Below are 19658 nucleotides of genomic sequence, written 5' to 3'. Positions count from 1 at the left end.
GACGATCATAACTTTATCTAAACGATTGGGCATCGACCTATACAATAGGTCTTCGACTTCTCACACTTGTCCAGTCGTGTACGCAATCGTTCTTTTCTCCGTTTGTCTGCCTCACACCAACTCCGAACAGAGCCCACCCTCTGGATTTGCACACCGAGAATACCAAGGTCGCCTTGTTGGTGGTGTTAAGGGTGATCATCGGCCGGTCGAAGTCGGTTTTTTGACCAGACTGACCCTGAACCAACCGGTCCCGCACGGCAAAAGGGCTAAAAAACGAACGGCCAATCGGTCGGTTTTGTTGGGTTAGAACTTTTTTTTCCTTCTTCTTCTTCTTCCTTTAAAAGAAATTATATTTATTTATTACAATTCTAAGAAAAATTACAATTATAAATTATAAATCGTTATAATTTTTTTTGGTTATTAGTAGAAGTCGACAAGTCGTTATACATAGCAATTTTTAATAATAAAAAAAAACAACTATTTATTAACTTCCTTATCAATCATGTTTAGTTTTCTCTTTTAATTTGTGATTGTGAGTCAAAATTCAAGATACTATTTCACATTTTATTTTTTTAATACTTATGGCATAGAGCTAGCCTAGAGGTATTAAAAATAAAATATGAGTGAATGATTTGATTTGACAACCCTTAATAATTAACAATTAATATGTACATTATTTGAGATTGTGTTACTGCTCACTTCACTTAATTGCTTATAGAACCTTTAATACATTTTACATATATAATTGAAAACAAAACTAATATAAGAGTCGAGAGTCACATGACACATGGTCACACTCACATACAATATAATTGAAAAAAAAACAAAAACAATATAATTGAAAACAAAACAAAACTAATATAATTGAAAACAAACCTTTAATACATACGTCACAAATAGAAATGTCAGATGACACATAGCCACACTCACATACAATACAATATAACTAGAAAATAGAAATTACAACATGAAGTCAATTGTCAAATACAAGCCAATGATAATAAAACATAAAGTCAATTGTCCAATACAACCCAATTACAATAAAATCAAATGATAAATGCTTAATCGTTAACAGACAACTTTGCAAAATCTGGAAGGTCTTGAATGTCTTTTTCATTGTCCATAACCGCTCTGAATCCTATATAATTAAGATTAAGAAGAGAAAGACAACCTCATTAAGATTTTAATCTAACAAGTTACAACTACAAAATACAAATGATGAATAAATACCTTCTTCAAATAATGAAGCTTCTTCCATGTCATGCTGAACTTCAAAATCTATTAGATCAGAATTTAGCCAATTTTGAGTACAAATGAGAGTCTCCACTATTTTTGGAGCCAATGAACAATGTGATGAATCAACAACACGTCCTCCTGTACTAAAAGCCGACTCAGACGCTACAGTAGATACTGGAATTGCCAAAATATCTCTAGCCATACAACAAAGAACCTCAAACCAATGACTGTTCCTCTTCCACCATCGAGGTATGTCAAAATCACCTTCCAACAAATAAATATCAATCTCTGACCTTGGTTCAAAAGTTGTAGTCTCATTGCCTTCAAAATCAAGATCAATTGTATCATAGACAAAGTCTTCACCCACCTTTTCAGTTGGATCACAATCAATCACAGTCTCCGAGGCTGGGACAATTGGTGTATTAGTAGAAGTACTACCACTCCCACTCTGAGTATGAGTAATACTGTACTCATAAAAGAGACGTCTACAACATTGTTCCACTACATTTCCCATAGATTTGGCAACCTCTGGCCCAAAAAATTTTTAAAACAAAAAGATACAAACCTTAGTTTTTTTCGAGGATCTAGCACAATAGCAACATACGACAACAGATTATTTTTTTTTATTGTTCCCCCAATACTTCTCAAATTTGGCCTTCATGCTATTGGCCATTCCAACTAGCATTGCATTTGCACTACTAGCATTCAAACGTATACAAATCCAAACCACTGTAATCTGATGAAAAACCATATTCGAAGTGATGTACAAAGACCCTGAAATTTTCAAAGTCACATCATAAAAGACCTTTAAAAACCTAATCAACATCTTAGCATTTGTCCAATCTTCCTTATTTGGTGACAAATCGTGTCTATAAGAAGCATCTTCATCTTCTAATCTATCAAAATCCTTTTCAAACTTTACAGTTGCCTCAAGCATCAAATATGTAGAGTTCCATCTAGTGGGAACATCAAGACACACATAACTCTTACAAGATTTTTTTTCAATTTCAATGCACTTTTTAAATTTCAAAAAACGTATAGAAGAAGATCTTATAAATCGTACAGCATATCGAATCCTTTCAATGCAATCATTATGTTCCTTAAAAGAATCACATACTATGAGATTTAATATATGAGCACAACAACGAACATGCAGAAATTCTCCACCAAACAATAATCCCTTATTGAATCTTTTCAAAAGATAAGCAACGACAGTATCATTCGAGCTTGTATTATCAACAGTCAAAGTTATACCCTTTCAATGGCCTAATCCTTCAAATTCTTTTCAATGGTTTTACCAATAGTATCGCCTTTATGATTCTCAATTGGACAAAAACTAAGTATTCTTTTATGTAATCTCCAAATAGAATCTATGAAATGGGCAGTTAGGACCATGTAATTTATATTTTGTCCCGATGTCCAACAATCCGTAGTGAGAGAAACTCTATACTTCCTATTCACAAACATGTCTTTCAAACGCTTTTTCTCATTACATACAACTTAAGCACATCCCTAGCCATAGTAAACCGAGACGAAACAACAAATCTAAGTTGACTTGCACATGTTAATCTATCGACAAATTTCATAAATCCTTTACCCTCCACAAACTTGAATGGCAATTCGTCAACAATTACCATTTCCACCAAGGCTTCCCGACAACTCTCTAAATTATATGACTCACATACAAGTTGTGACGTATTATCCCCAACATTGTCTTTGGCTTTAGATTTGAAAGATAATGCCATTTGGGTTTAATCTCTCTTTTTCTGGTAAGGGTATTTTTTAATATTTTCTAAATGATTCTTCATAGTCCCAGTAACATTACGTTTGGAATGACATGCATAGATAACTCCACAGTACTTACATTGAGCATGAGAGTCATTAGGATCACCTTTTAGCTTCTCAAAATGATCCCAAACAATGGATTTTTTCACCGCCTTCCTTCTTTTCGATGGATTTGGAACGTCTGATGTCTCATTTGCTGAATCAACATCAATGATATTTGTATTGGTATCCGTTCCTTCTGCATCTCGTTCAATTTTGATGCATCAGTTGCAATTCCATCAAACTCCATATCCAATGAAGCCATTTAGCTAAACAACAACATGACGAACGTCGTCACTCGTCATTATCACACAATTCACAAAAATTCAAAGGATTTCAACTTTACATAAGCACCAGTTCTATGCCAAATCTTCCAATTCTTAGTTCAATCTCTATAAAATTAGAATACATTACAAAATGTATTGCAAATCGATAATGAAAATTTTTTAAAAGTAAACGATGATTCTATACAGTGGACAGCCTCATAAAACAATGATTCTAATTCACACAGATTTTTTCACATAATGGATAGCCTCATAAAACTATAAAATTAGAATACATTACAAAAGAATCCTTATTAAAACGATGATTCTAATTCACACAGATTTTTTCAATGATTTGTCCACTAAATTCTCATTCTTAGTTCATTGAAAACAGACCTGGGATGCAAATCGAACTGAACGGAAGGTCTCTTCACTCTTGTACTGAACTGAACAGAAGAGGATGACGAGCAAGGAAGAAGACGAGCAAGGAAGAGATACAACTGAAGCTGAAGAGGACACCGGAAGAAGACGACGAGCAAAGCAAGGATGAGCCATGGATGAAGAGGAACGGAAGAAGGAGCTTCTGGTGGGGAAGCTTGCGAATCTGTGGTCTGGAGTCGTGGACGAAGAGGAACAGAAGAAGGAGCAATGCGTGCGACTGCGACTGTTGCGAGGATGAAAAAGAAAAACCCTAAGCGATAAAACTAATAATTAAATAATAAATTTATTTTTTTCAATTCGATTGGGTCGGGTCTAGACCCGACCCATTGGGTGCCCGATCGACCCTAAAATCGGTGGAAGATTCCAAACCGACCCCTACTCGATTTGCTTGAATTTTCGACCAACCGACCCTATTTCGGCCGGTTTAGGTCGGTCGTGTCGGTTTATCGGTCTACCATGCTCGCCCCTAGGTGGTGTCAGACTCAACTTGACACCATCGAGGTTTTTCGGAGGTCGTTCGCTGTTGCAGAGGAGTTTGTGACCGAGGAGATCGTTGAGGACAAGCACGAAATTCGTGTTGTGTTCGTGCAGTGTTGCGGTCATGTAGATTGATCATTCGTGGTTGTTGTGATCGATCAGAGTGCGCATCGGAGCGTAGAGACGCTTCTTTCGTTGTTAGTATAATTTTTCCTTCTGTACATTTGATGTTCATGCTGTAATTTTTCTATATATTTGCATAACTATTTATATTGAAGTCGACTGTAAATGTATTGTTGATTCATGATTGTAATTTGGAATAGTCTTGCTTCCGCTGCTCACGGAAATCCTGATTCCGATTTCCTTCAGGTTCCAGCCTAAACAGAACTGTCCTTAGACAAATGTCCCTTATAGATACATTTCTTACAAATTTAATCTTTTATTCAAAAACATAATTTAATTCTATTAAACTGAAATAAAAGATTAAACCTACTTCTAATCGCGATATACAAGATCTTTAAACCTACTCCTAAAAAAAAAAGACAAAAACAAGATATACAAGATCTATTAAGTATATATTTGTGTATGAATTAAATAGGAAAAAGGGATTCAAAAGTAACATACCTTTGAAGACTAATCTCTTCTCAGTTCCTTTCCAGAACTTAAACACAACGAATACTTTGATCGTAAAAATGCAACAATCAATTGAACACTGCCATGCAAAAACCTTGTTATTCTCGGAGTAGAAAATCGATGAGAATTGTGCACTTCAAGATTAATTTGGAGAAAGAATTTAAAGGAAATAATTTTAGAGAACAAGACAATATCACACTCCGCCAAAATCTACACATTTTAGGTGTATTTATAAGAGGGCAAGAGGAAGATGAAAGAACAAATTCATTCACCTTTCATATACCAACTAATGAGAAAATATAAAGAGAAAAAATTATTTAAAACCAATTCTCTAATTAAAAAACATTTAATTAAACAAAAAAATAAATTTTTCTTTAATTAATAAATATACTTAAATTAATAAATTCATTCTTCTTCGTTATGCCAATTAATGAAAGAATATGGAGAGAAAAAGTTTTTTAAAACCAATTCTCTAATTTAAAAAAAACTAATTTTTCTTTAATTAAAACACATATACATAAATTAACTGATGTAATATTATATATATATATATGTAAACAAACCAAATACTCTCACTTAATCAACAATATTTAATATAGATGAAATTCATATTAATATTTGAATCATATTCAAATAATTATTTTTCTCTCAAATAAAACTTTATATTATAATGTATCATATACATTATATTATATCTCATAATTATATCTTACTTAATCAATTCCCTTTATTAATTTGAACAATTCAAATAAATCCAAATTAATTTGATTCTCACTTACCATAAATGAGCTAACAAGTGGATCTTATGAACCTATAGTTTGAAGCTTCAATGGTACTCAATTAATTAATCAAACTCTTTGATTAAACTAATCAACTTCCATTAACTATCGGTCACTCCACTAAAGACAGACAACTGCATTCTTTGCACTATAGATATCTTCCTTTGTCTATTGGATATAACCAATCAATGGTACATCGACCCTTCACAAATTGCTCGTAAGTACAGTTAGGCAAAAATTACCATTTTATCCCTGTAGTTACATCTAACGCCTTGAGTACCATTGATCCCTCTAATAAACAAAAAGTTATAGTCTAATTATAACTAAACCCCTCTCTGGCCAAGAAAGGGTGTGGCGTCACATTGTTCAAGCCCCATAATCAGTACTGAAGGGAGCAACTTCTCTACTTACTCTAACAACAGAGAATGAGTGAATTCCTTCTTGTGTAGCTATATTCCCAGCTCCCCAATTAGACGAATCTCCAAAATGATAGGCATAATGAGTCAGCGAAACTGGCCACTCTCACCCTTTCAAATAAAAGGATCACCTTCATATGCAAGAGTTCATAACTCACTCAGGATTCAAGGCAAGACACCTATGGTCATCCTGGTGAAATGTAAGTCTCGTCAATCAATGGTGTTACATAGAGAGATTATTCATTTCGTGGTCCGGTCTTATACAAACTCTTTGTATAGAATATCCCTGTTTACATGTCTCCACATGAATGATCAGGTTTGGATCATTTATAGCGCTTTACAACAATTATAACAACTACAAAGTAGGGCATATTCATAGTGTCACCAAGACAAGGTACCCAGCCTTATCCATCTACTACAGACTGTTTAGGTTTTTACTTAAACATGACCCAACTGTATGTCTATACATACATATTTATGTTATACAAGATAATCTGGATTTTAGTTTAATGGATTATTACATAAGTTTCATAAAACTAATCGACAATGATTCAACTAACATATAACTATGAGACTTTAGGGCATACATCCAAAAAAATATTACTGATCATCTTGATGTAATTAACTTTATTTTCTCTTCTAGTTGTCACCTCTTCTTCAAGATCACCAGTTATGTTATTAGAGGGATGATTTTTACGTATCCTACTGGAAGGTTGCTTGTTACTAGCTTTAACATGCTTAGAAGCATTCTGATAATCCTCCACAAGGATTTTCAAAATCATGTTAAAAGGCATGTCAGACTAGATGTTAGGGACATCAATATTGACAAGCAAAGTAGTGTTGGAATCTTATTTTTCCATAGAAGTAGAGTCAAAGGAGCCTCTATCATCATCGATCACAACATCAATAGACTTCATTGTAGGCATGATAAGCTCGACCATTTGTGGAATATCCAAGAAAAACCCCTTCATTTGATTTGGAATCCTATTTCCGTCTAGCCGCTCTGTCCACAAGAGTGTAGCAAGTACTTCCAAAGATGGGAAAAATTTCACAATCGATTTTCTCCTTCTCCATATTTCAAAAATTGTGTTTAAGGTACCTATTCGTAAAACAACACTGTTGTGGATATGACATGCTATGTTTAGTGCTTCTGCCCAAAACTGGAATGGCAGATGTTTTGCATGTAACATCGCTTGAGCCATCTCCTGAAGTGTCCGTTTTTTTCCTCTCTACAACTTCGTCCTGCTGAGGAGTAATAGGGGCCGAGAATTCATGATGAATTCCAGAGTATTGGTATAACTTAGTAAATTGAGAATTTTCAAATTCCCTACCATGATCACTTCTAATTCATATCACATTCAAATTTTTCTCTTATTGTAATTGAAGGCAAAGTGCTTGAAAAGTAGTAAAAGTATCTTATTTTTCATGAAGAAAAGGTACCCACGTGTATTTGGAGAAGTCATAAAAGACAATTAAAACATATGGTTTGCCTTCCAGACTCTCTGATTGCATGGGACCCATAAGGTCCAAATGAGAAGTTCCAGTATATGGGTCGAACCCGAGTGACTTATCTGTTTGTGCGAAGTATGAGATTGTTGTCCTGACTAACAATCTCCACAAATAATTCCAGTGGAGGCAGGTAATGAAAGGAGTCCATATAGAATTTTTAGCAAGTGCTTTTGTATAGTTTTCATGCTCACATGCCCAAGGTGTTTATGCCATAGGCTGGCTTCATCTTGTCTGAAGAGATGACACTTGCGAAGTATTGTCAAAACTCCACATATAACAATTATCGTAAGAATATGTACCTATCATGGCAAGAGCTTTGACATCGTTTGTGACAAAATATTTGTCTTTGGTAAAACTCACGTTCAGAGCTTGATCATATAGCTAACTGATGCTAATAAGATTAGCAATAAGCGAAGTCCCTCAACCAACATTACATCCTTCAATGGTGGAAGACCCGGGTAATTAAGTTTTCCTTTCCCAATTAGGGGTGTTCAAAAAAATCGAAGACCCGAAAAAATCGAGGAGAACCGAACTGACCCAGAGACTAGACGATCGTTTAACAAGTCCAAATGATCGTTTACAAAATACTATACGGTCGCTTAAATTATCTACACGATCACTGAGCTTCGCTACACGATCGCTAAGTAACAAAGTACTATACGATCGCCTACCCAATGCTACACGATCACTGAGCTCGGCTACACGACCGCTGAGCTCGATTAAACGATCGCTTAGCTCTACTACATGAACGCTGAGTAACAAAATGTTATACGATCTCCTACCCAATGCTATACGATCGCTTAGCTCTGCTACACGATTGTTGAGTAACAAAATGTCATACGATCGCCTACCCAATGCTATGTGATTGCCTACCAAATGCTACATGATCGTTGAGCTCAGCTACATGATTGCTTAGCTCTGCTACATGATCATTGAGTAACAAATTGTTATACGATAGCCTACCTAGTGTTATACGATCGCTGAGTAACACTAGACGATCACCCACGAAGACCTCGCGATCGCTTATCCGGAACTACCAAATGCTATATGATTCACCTATTAAATTGGAGGCCTATCAAATATCCGAAATATTTCGTCAATCTCCATTTTTTTTAAGGGAACCGATGGAACCGAACTAACCCAACCCTTTTTTTTTTTTGGGTTGGTTTGGTTTGGGTTCATAATTGAACAAAGGTTAGTTTGGGTTAGAAAAATACACGAACTGAAGCATAGGGTTGGGCCTAAAATATCCCTAAACCCAACCCAACCCAACCCACGAATACCCCTATTCCCAATGATCTTACCACAAGCGTTGTCTCCAAAAGTGACCTTTCTTGAGTTGACAAATTTGAAATAAGATAAATAACTCTTCTCACCAGTCATATGTTGAGAGCTTCCACTATCAATGTACCAAACTCTTTAAGTAGAAGATTTGAAGGATGTCAATACAACATTACATTTATTCTGAACATTCTTCTCTCTCCAAACCTGTTTTAGTTTTGTCTGACTCTGACAGTAATTCTAAGAGAAGTAATGAGCCCTTATGGGATAAGTGGGTCTGTAAAGAATTTCCAATAATTGATAGCAAAAAGGACGTTTATGGCCCACTTTGCTACAATAGAGAAAAATCAATCTTGTTCTGAATGAACGATTGCCTTGCCATATAGAATTGCTCGAGGAACTACCTGTAAAACCATAGGACTTTGGATCTTGAGCTCTAACAAACTCAATCTTTTGCTTTATTCGTGCTCGAATCGATGTCATTAATTCGACTCTAACTGAAACAAAAATATTTATAAATCATCGAAACCTAAATGGAAAGTATGGGGTCGATCCGAAGGGAAGGCTTTTTTCTAATTTTTTTAAAGCTAAATTCAACTATGAAAGCGATCAAAATGGGGGTTTTGATAAAGCAAGAAACATACTTGAAATTAAAAGAAAGAGAATAAATGTAAACAAGAATTTATCGGTCTCATTCTAGTTCAAGTTAGACATTCTTTGCAAATTCTATCATTGATTTCCACGAATTAATTATGCAAATAAATTATGCACACAACTACTCGTTTGACTCGAGCAGGCTAACCTCTACAAAGGCGGATAGCTAGTAAAAATCAAATCAAGAAAGTGTTCTAAACATTGATTAAAGTTGGAAAGGCCTAACTCTAATCAACCTATATGTCTCTAATCCTATTGGGTTCAATCGCGTCCATATAGAATAGAGAACATATGCATTAAGTTCGAGAATTCAATTTTTTTGATTAATCATCAAGATAGCCACTTGGTAGACCTTAGCTAGACCTTAGTAGACATTCTTATATATGAATTAACTATTGCAACTTGGTAGACCCAAATTAACTATTGCCACTTGGTAGACCTTAGCTAGACATTCTTATATATGAATACATTCAAGCAACATATCCAATTAGCAAAATTAAGAATCTTGCCTATACATGCTTAAAAGATAAAGATCCTTAAACATGCTTTTAGAACTTAAAACAGATTCAAAGATCCACAAATCCAGAATGCAAATTGTAAAGAAAAGCAGAAAACTCAAGAAGATTGCAAAAATCCTTGAAACTAGAAACAAGATTGAAGAAATTACTTCACAAATCCATTGACAAATCTATGAAAAAATTCATTACATTGTTTAAAATCAAAGAAAGAAATAAAAATCTAAGTAATTGGAAACAAAATTATCAAGGAGATCAATAGATGAAGAGAGAAACTCCGGACTCCATGAAAATTATGCCTCTCTTTACGAAAAAATGAAAGAAAATTTTTTATGTTTGCAGGTGTAGCGTCGCGACACTAAGGCTAGCATTGCAACGCTACATCGTAAAAAAGCAGATAAGCATTAGGTTAGGGTCGAGACGTTTGGCTGATGTTGGGTTGCACAAGGCACACGCGCGCGTGGACAATTCTGTCAATCTCCAGAGCGTTGCAACGCGGGTCTATTTTGCAGCAAATGAGTGCATTCTATCTTCAAGTGTTGCTCAACGCTTCTGGGAGGGAGTTAAATATTATGCAACGGAAGTATCAAGGATCTATAAGCATTCAAATTTACTAATTTTGGCATAAACTAAAGCATGCTTTTTTAAAAAGAGGGTTTTGAGATCATACCTTTGAAGAACTCTCCAAGAATCTGAATGTACAGCAGCAATCTTCACTAGAGATCACCGTGAACCACCTCAAAGTATCCTTTACTATCCTCTTGGAGCTTTAGACAGAGTTGTGGGACTCAAGAATAGCTTGAAATGGTGAGGAACAGTGAAGAACACACAACAGCCGGATAAGAAGAATAGTTTCTTCTCACAGAGATTTTTTTCTCAAAATTTCTACATTAGTTCTCCTCAAATGACTCCAATCTTCTTTATATATTGCAGATGAACATGCAAAGAAGTGAAGTTCATGGCTTGCAGCTCATGCTTGGAGAATTAATGAAAAGAAGTTAATGGCTTTTATGTAAGCATAAAGATGAAGATAATGGAAAATCTGCATTCTCCATTTTATGCTTGCATGCAAAATCCACATGATGCTGCTTCTGATGGCATTTTGGTAATTATTTTGATTCTCTTCGATTTTGTTGATTTCCTTGTATCTTCATCCTTTTTAGTCCAAACTTCTTGAAATAAACTCTAATTGCTCTCGAGACTATTTTACCTACAAAATGAATATTAAAAGTAAACAAATAACACAATTTTAAGGGAATTAACGTAAAAAAAATATCTCTCTCTTCAAGACCTATCATGCTTGCTTCCCTTTAGAATTTGACTGATTATTATGTTGGCTTCCACCTTTTGAAAAACCAAACCCAGAGTTATCATCAACTCTCTTTCCTTTCGTCAAAATTTTCTCCAAAGACTCGGTACCAGTATTCGACATTTCGATGTTTTACACACAAATTCTTCTCAACTTTAACTTGAGAATGTTCACGTTTCAAGGCTGCGATTGTCAACAATCGATGTTTCAATTCTCACTTTTTGAACATCGAGGGATTTTCTGTCATCTTGTCGTTTGAGAAAAAGTGCATGATAAGAAGGATCTGCAGACCCTTGACTCGCGACATCGTGAACGTTTTCAGTAAATCCATCGTACTTAGTATTCTCACATAATGAGGTGTTAAAAAAGATGTTACTAATAAATGCTTTGCCATCTTTCTCTGAATCACTGTTGTCTTCATATTTAGCATCAGACAAAGTTAAAACGTAGCCTTTACTCTATTTCTTCAGAAAATTAGAACATTCAGCCCGAATATGACCATAACTGTCACACTATCTGCATTTGAAGTACTTTTCTTTTTTAGAAACGAAAGTATCTGACTTGTCAGCTTCTTTCTTACTATTCAGAGATCTGAGTTGTTTGAGGGGGAGAAGAAGCACCAAGGTTGTTGATGTTAGAGGCGTCAGACATATTTCCAAAATATTTAAGAACATGATTAAATTTCTTTGAAAGAAGTGATATAGATTCAACAAAGGAATCCTATGACTCTTTATCTGGCTCAACAAGTCCCTCTTTAACTAAGGATTGAAAAGCAATTTCCTTATTCTTCTTCTCGGACTTTCCATCTAAAGGCATCTCAAACATAAGCAAGGAACCAAATAATTCATCCACCCTCAGCTTTGTTATATCTTGAGTTTCCTCAATGGTAGTGACTTTCATGTCAAATCTCTAAGGTAAAGACCTAAGAAACTTCCACACAAGTTTTTCTTCCGAAACTTTCTCTCAAAGGGAAAACGACTCATTTTCAATGTCTAGCAATCAAGCATTAATTCAACAATGGATTCTTCATCATGCATTCTAAGGTTCTCAAATTTCAATGTCAACAATTGCAACCTTAACATCTTGACTTTAGAAGTTCCCTCATGAGCAACGGATAAGATATCTCATGCCTTCCTAGCAGGGATACAAGTATTAATTAGTCTGAATATGTTGATGTCTACACCATTAAATATGGCGTTCAAGGCACGAGAATTCTCCAACAAAGCTTCATCTTCTTCTCCAGACCACTGAGACTTTGGCTTCAAGATTTTCCTTCCATCATTAGTTTTGGTGGTAGGATGAGACCACATTCTTCCAAGTTTTGATATCTATCGACTTCAGAAAGGTTGTCATTTGAGCTTTCCAATATGTATAATTTGCTCCATCTAGAATTGGAGGATAAATGGTAGAGCCACCTTCTTTGATCCCATCCATGATTGAAGCACCTAAGATGAAAGTGACGCACTCTGATACCAATTGAAAAAGAAATAAGATGATTCCCCACTTGAAATACGAATATTAAACAAAAAGCAATGACAAACATTGTAACAATAAAAATACTACAACAAGTAAACAAGTAAAGGCACATAGAAGTCGGTAACCTAGTTCGGTGATACTCCATTTAAGGATAGTGTGCCCAGGAAAGATAATCTACTAATATTAAAGAGTTAAGCAGTTTACAACATAGTACTTATCTGTCATCCACAATCACTAAAGTGACTCACGTACAGCTCAATTCACTAGTTACCTAGGCTCCCTCTAGATGCGAGACTCCCTCTCAAGTGTACTTAGGCTCCCCCTAAGTCTGATAATATTAGTGTTAGACAATTCAGATTCTGATAGTGTGTGAGACTCCTCCCACTGAGATATCTTTCCCTTAGTCAGTGAACTCCATTCTCTGATGAATCTTAAGATCCCCCTAAGATGAAGACTCCTTATCGAAGTTGAATCTTAGGTTCCCCCTAAGACTGAGAATCTCTTCTTTGGCAGCAATGGGTTAGGCTCCTCTATAATTTACTTCAAAATGTTATACTTTAATTGATGAAAGAACTTGCACAGCGGAATAGCGAGGAACAAGCAAAAACACAACGTTGCACAACAATGGTCGTAGAACAGAACGCGTCTTGCCTGATTAACAAAAGCGGTAGCCCTAAATGTTCATCTTATATCTCCTTAAATAATCGAAACCAAGAAAGGAAACAAATCCCCATTTGGAATAGGAAAGTCGCGCTTCAATAAAAGAAAATATCGGACGAAATATTACAACTGGATATTTCTAAAAAAGGAAAATATTCTGCAAAAAAATAATCTAATGTCACAAACAGATGTTAAGATTTTATTTAAGAAAACTGCAGAAACCACTACCTTAGAAAAATTTAAAGCCAACTAAACAAATATCCAACAACAATGAAGCCCTTAAAAGGAGGCGATCAGCTCTGTCGGCTTATTATGGACTTTTTGTGTAAGTTTCTTTAATAATTTCCTCTCTCACAAAACTTGTTGATGATTTCCTTACGGTAACTAAGAACCTATTTACTCTTAATATTAGGAGGAATAATCGATTGTTCATTAATAAGAGAGTTTCGGTCATTCCATAGGAACCAGCGCAAGAGAGCAATTAGCTCAAGATTTTCCATCGAACAAGCATCATCAAAGCCGCACCATCTATTAATAAAGCAGCCATTAAAATCTTAGAAGATCAAAGGATATTCAAGGATTAGTGCCATACTTCTATGGCTTTGGGACAAGTGAAGAGTATATGGCCAGAAGACTTCAATATTTTCTTTGTTATTTTGGTTTTTTTTTTTTTTTTTTAAAGATTAATGTTATTTATATGATTTTGAGATGGTTTAAATGGTTATAAATTACCCATAAATGGTCTAAATTGATTCACTTATAACGAATTAGAATTTAAATTTATACAATTTGAAAATTCAATTGATACAATATAATAATTTAAAGGAATAATTATAAATAACAAATTACATTTTTAGTTCTCAAATTTTGAAGAATAAGTGCATTTGGTTCTAGGTTTTTAAAACGTACATTTTTAGACCTTGACTTTTTAGAATAAGTGCATTTAGTCCTTCAGTTTTCAAAATGTATTTTTTAGCTCCTCAAATTTTTAATAATAGATTTAAAATGTCCTTAAACTATTTTTTAATTCATTTTATATAACTATATGAAATTTTGAATTACAAAAATATGTTTAAAAAATAATTTTAAAAGGAAGAGATAATCTTTAAAATATTAATTTTTAATTTAAAGTAATAATAATTAAATTAATGTATGGGCTTTTTAAACATATTCTTAAAAATTTAGAGACTAAAAATGTATATTTTAAAAATCTAAAGACTAAACGTATATATTCTTCAAACTTCGGGGACTAAAAAGGTAATTTACCGATGAATTCCTTTTACCTACCCATCCAATTTTAACCAACATTCTACTCTATAATTTGGAATCCCTACTTTCATTAAAAATAGATTAAGAAAAGCAAATGCAAGTGTCTTTTTAAAATCAAAGATATATAACAAGTTATTAGAATAACTTAACATTAAAACTAAATAAAGAAACTAAATTTATACACATAATGGGAAAGGAAACTTCCTCCCAACTCCACGCAACAACAAAAAGAAGTCCTATTTTTATTCTGCGCGTACGAAAAGAAAATATACCATATGAAGAAACGAATATAATTTAATTTTCCAAGGTTCAATTAATTATTTAGAAAACAAAAAAACTATAAACTATAAATAATTTCGCACCACGGAAATTAATTTTGGAGGTACGAAACCGAGGTGGCGACAACATGTGAGATAAGAAAAAAAAGACATTGATCGGAATTTGAACATAATTATATTAATTTAATAACATATTAATTAAATTAGTCTTTGGGAATGTGAAATTAAAGTTTATTTATTTTTCATGTGAATTAGTTTAATTTTGAGGAATTGCGTACGGATAATACTGTTTGTTTCACTTCTGAACTGTTTTGGGGAAAACAAACATTCATTTATATATATATATATATATATATATAATTTATTATTTAATTTGGAATATCCTGTGATTAAGACGTGACAGCTGGTTTGGGATTTCATATTGTAAGCTTGAGGGTACACTGAGTGACCTACAGATTTCCAGACATAAAAAAGGTCAGAAGTACGGCCGACTAATAAATTCGCCGGTTTTTTTTTTATATATAATAATATTTTGTTGTGTGAAACGAAAAGTTTAAAAGTTAAATGTCAGTTAAAAAGAGGTAAATATTGGTTAAAAGAATTAATCCCTAGATGTTTAATAAGTAACTATTTATCTTATAATTTATAATTTTTAACATCTTAATTGTTATGGTGAAGTAATTAGTATCATTTAATGAATTTTTTTATGGGTGTTGATTGACAATTGGTTTCGGAATCAAGTTCATTTATAAAATATAAAGACAAAGTCACATGTAATAAAAAAAAATTGTTACTTGATTTTTATGATTTTCTTATTGACTAAATCGTCAAAAATTGTAAAATATAGGATTAACACGCTACATATTAAAGTTGAAAGACTAAGTTATTACTTCAATAAAAATTCATGACGTTAATACTAATTTTATGAAAATAGTTTAAAATTTTTGCCAGAAATATAGGGAAATGTGACAAAAAAAAATTGTAATACTCATGTATGATCATGAGTATTAGTCCATTCAGCATCAAAAATTTTGTATGGTTTTTTAATTTTTGAATTGGATGATTTTTTTCTTTTTTTTTTTTCAGAAAAAATGGATAAGTATCTAACATGTAAATGTCTTTAAACATTTATATTTGTGTGTAATAAATTGGCTAGATTTTATATTTTATAGATTAATTAGGTACAAATTAAAATACTATGTATTTAAAGAATTTTTTATAATAAAAAAGGTGATTTTAATAGACAATTAAAATTTGAACCAATTAATATAATATATGATAAATTTAAGGGTCGTTTTCAAATATTAGAAAATGAATCAAAATATTTATAAATAATAACAAAATTTTAAGGTTTATCGGTGATAGATCATGATAGACGAATATTCGTGTCTATTTATGTCATGATAGATGTAAATGATAGTCTATCACAATCTATCGTTAATAAATTGTGATATTTTACTATTATTTATAAATATTTTAAATAATTTTCCTAATTTTTTAATGCATTTATAATGTCATTCCGAGCCTACTTTTTTTCTTCAGGTTTCTTTTATGTACTAAAACAGAGGTAAAAAATAATAGGCAACCCTACTTCTAGGATAACTATGTTTTCCGTGTAGACCATGACGTGGCATGTTATTATATTCGAGGTGGGCAATTAAAATAAATGGATAATATGGGAGGAATTATGCCTATTAAATATTTAGAGAAAAAAAATCATTTCGGTAATAATATTCCATTTCTGTTGGAAAATGCAATTGAAATTTATAATGGTATCTATTTTGAACTCTAAATTTTTATAATTGAGTTAGTTTAAATGTTTTAGTGGCAATTTATAGTTGTTATTTTCACTTCATTTAATTTATTAAATTATATAATAAAATTATTTGTTCTAAAATAACATCAAAACGATTAAAAAAGCTATCGCATAGAAGAAATTAAAAAACCTGAGATGATAAAAAATCACTCATGTGCATGGAAACATTATGTTATTATCAATATTTGAGATCGACATTTTCTCTTTAATATTATAGTAATTTCATATTGGTGTAACCATATAATAATAAATGAATAGTGTTAAAATATAATTAAAATAAATGGCCTAAATTGATATACTGTAAATGATTTTTTTTCCTAATTTTTCATGTGTTTTTCTAAAAATCACTTGTCAAATATACAACATAATCAAATCCTAATTATAAGAACAAATTTGTGTTGGAAATTGGATTTTAATTAGAGGCAAAAAGCCCTTCTCATTTTTCACACACGTATAAATCCGAGGTACTAGTTGTCGACTGGGTCCCGACAAGCTTATTTATAATTAAAATTTTATATTATACAAAACTTAGATATATTAATCATTAAGTATATGACATTATTTCTACCTTCAAAATTTTTCATTTGTTACTATCTTTTATCAATTGTTTAAAAAATCAAGTCAAAATTTAAAAATTAAAAAAATAGCTTTTGAAAATTTGTTTATTTTTAAATTTTGACTAAGAATTCAAGTATTGTATTTAAAGAAAGATGTAAATTATAGTAAGAAATGAATGAACTTAATTTTAAAAAAAAAAACAAAAACAAAAAAAATCTAAATTAAACTAATGATAGGATTATATAAAAACATATGGCACATGAATTTATTATTTTTGTTCTAAATAATAAATAAATAATGAGTTATTAATTAGCGTCAAATCAATTAATATTATACAAGCTGTAAGTTTGAAAACGAAAAATCTCTCTTTCTTGAGAGGGAAACGGGAAGCTTCGTGCGTGATTCCGTGGAATTATGCCGCGGGAATCAAAGTAAATTATAACATGTCAAAATGATTATTATTATTTATTTTTTTATTCTTTTACAAAATATCTTATTAGTCCTTAGATTTTGTGTTTAGTTTCATTTAGTTCTCAAATTTCAAAATGTTACATATTGTTCTTTTAAGTGTTGAGTTTGATTTCAATCTAGCCTATAAATTTCAAAATGTTACGATTTTATTTTTGGCATTTGAATTTTTACTTTAATTTAGTCCTTATATTATAAGATTTACACTTTTAACCTCAATTCATCACTAAATATTCACTCTCCATTTTTAAAATTAATTTATGTTAATACATTAAAAATTATTTAAAGAATTATAATTAATTAAGTTTCACTATTTTTATCACTTTTAAAAGTTTATTTAAAGTTTTACTTCGTAATTATTTTTAATTAATTAATAGAAATTGACATCAATAATTAAATGTGAGTATTTAATGAAAATTTGAAATTAGAATGTAAGATCTTGAAACTCAAGACCAAATTGAAAAAAAAAAACGTAAATCTCAAGAGTGAAACTGTAACATTTTTTAATTTAGAGACTAAACTGAACTCAAAACTTAAGAACTAAATGTGCAATGTTTTAAAATCTAGAGACCAAATTGAAACTAGAGCAAAAAACCTAGGTACTCAAAACTTACAGTCTTGTATATCATAGATAGATATGTTGCAAACCGTTTTAATAATCTTTGTATCCTAGATGAGCTCATTGCCTTGTATGTAAAATCAGCGTGACCTCGACACTAAATCGTTAAAGTTGGTTACTCCCCAAGGTTAACACAATTCCCGACGGAGAAACGGGTTAGAATCAATGAAATTTTCCCAAAAACCAGTGAAGAACCAAGATGAAAAAGATAAAATTCTATATCTTATTTCCGAAACCGAGAGTTGTTTTTAAGGAAAAAGTAAGAATTATCTTAAAATTAATTGAAAAAAACTGTTTTATAATTAATCGAGGAATTAATGTTAAAACAGTAATAAAATTAGTTTTGTGAATTAATTAGTTAAAACGGTTTCCATTTGCTATGGACCAAAGGCCAAAATCATTCCCAACATCGAGAGAAAAAGTGTTGCTCAGTATCAGATCAATAAGAAAATGAAGAACAGAGTGAGTTCAATCTGGAAGCTCTCTTGCTTTTGAAGAAGATGAAACAGATGAAAAGCCAAACGTTTTTCTTTTAAGAAAAAATAGTTTCATATTTGAGAAATAATGACAAAACGTTTTAATTTTAAAACACAATTAAAATTTCAACAGCCTAAACAATTTTAATTAAAAAAATGAGTTTAATTTAACAATAATCAACACATATTTATTGTTTTAAACTTGGAGATTGTATCTCACATTTTCATAATTATTATACAGGGAGTAGTTGATTTTAATGTGTATTGATTTTGTTAATATTAATTTTTGTAGTGTGATTGATTTTTGTCACATTCTATGGGTTGAACTGAGTGTAAAGTATTGTGAACATGACGTAAACCTAAGCAGCGGTTACAAAAGTACTTCACAAAAGCCAGGAAGAATTTTGTTTGAATCAAATTTCAAAACATTATTCATTTACGGTAAATTTTAAAATATGTTTTTAACATTGAAAATTCATATTCATCTACATTTTAATTAATACCTTTCCGATCTAATATTTAAAGTCTCATTGGATGACAATTTTGTTTTTTATTTTTTTATCTTAAAAAATTAAACAAATATTGTCTCATTTTCTAATCATGGTCTACATTAAGTATAATAGTTGAATTCTTAGGAAAAATCTAATACAAAAGCAAATTTTTTAAAACTACTTTTTTTCTCTCCAAATTTTAGCTTGATT

This window comes from Benincasa hispida, chromosome 9, assembly GCF_027475165.1.
Source record: "Benincasa hispida cultivar pf3 chromosome 9, pf3_genome.v1.1, whole genome shotgun sequence".
NCBI lineage: Eukaryota > Viridiplantae > Streptophyta > Magnoliopsida > Cucurbitales > Cucurbitaceae > Benincasa > Benincasa hispida.
The sequence above is the reverse complement of the archived record's forward strand: the minus strand, read 5'-3'. Positions refer to the sequence as shown.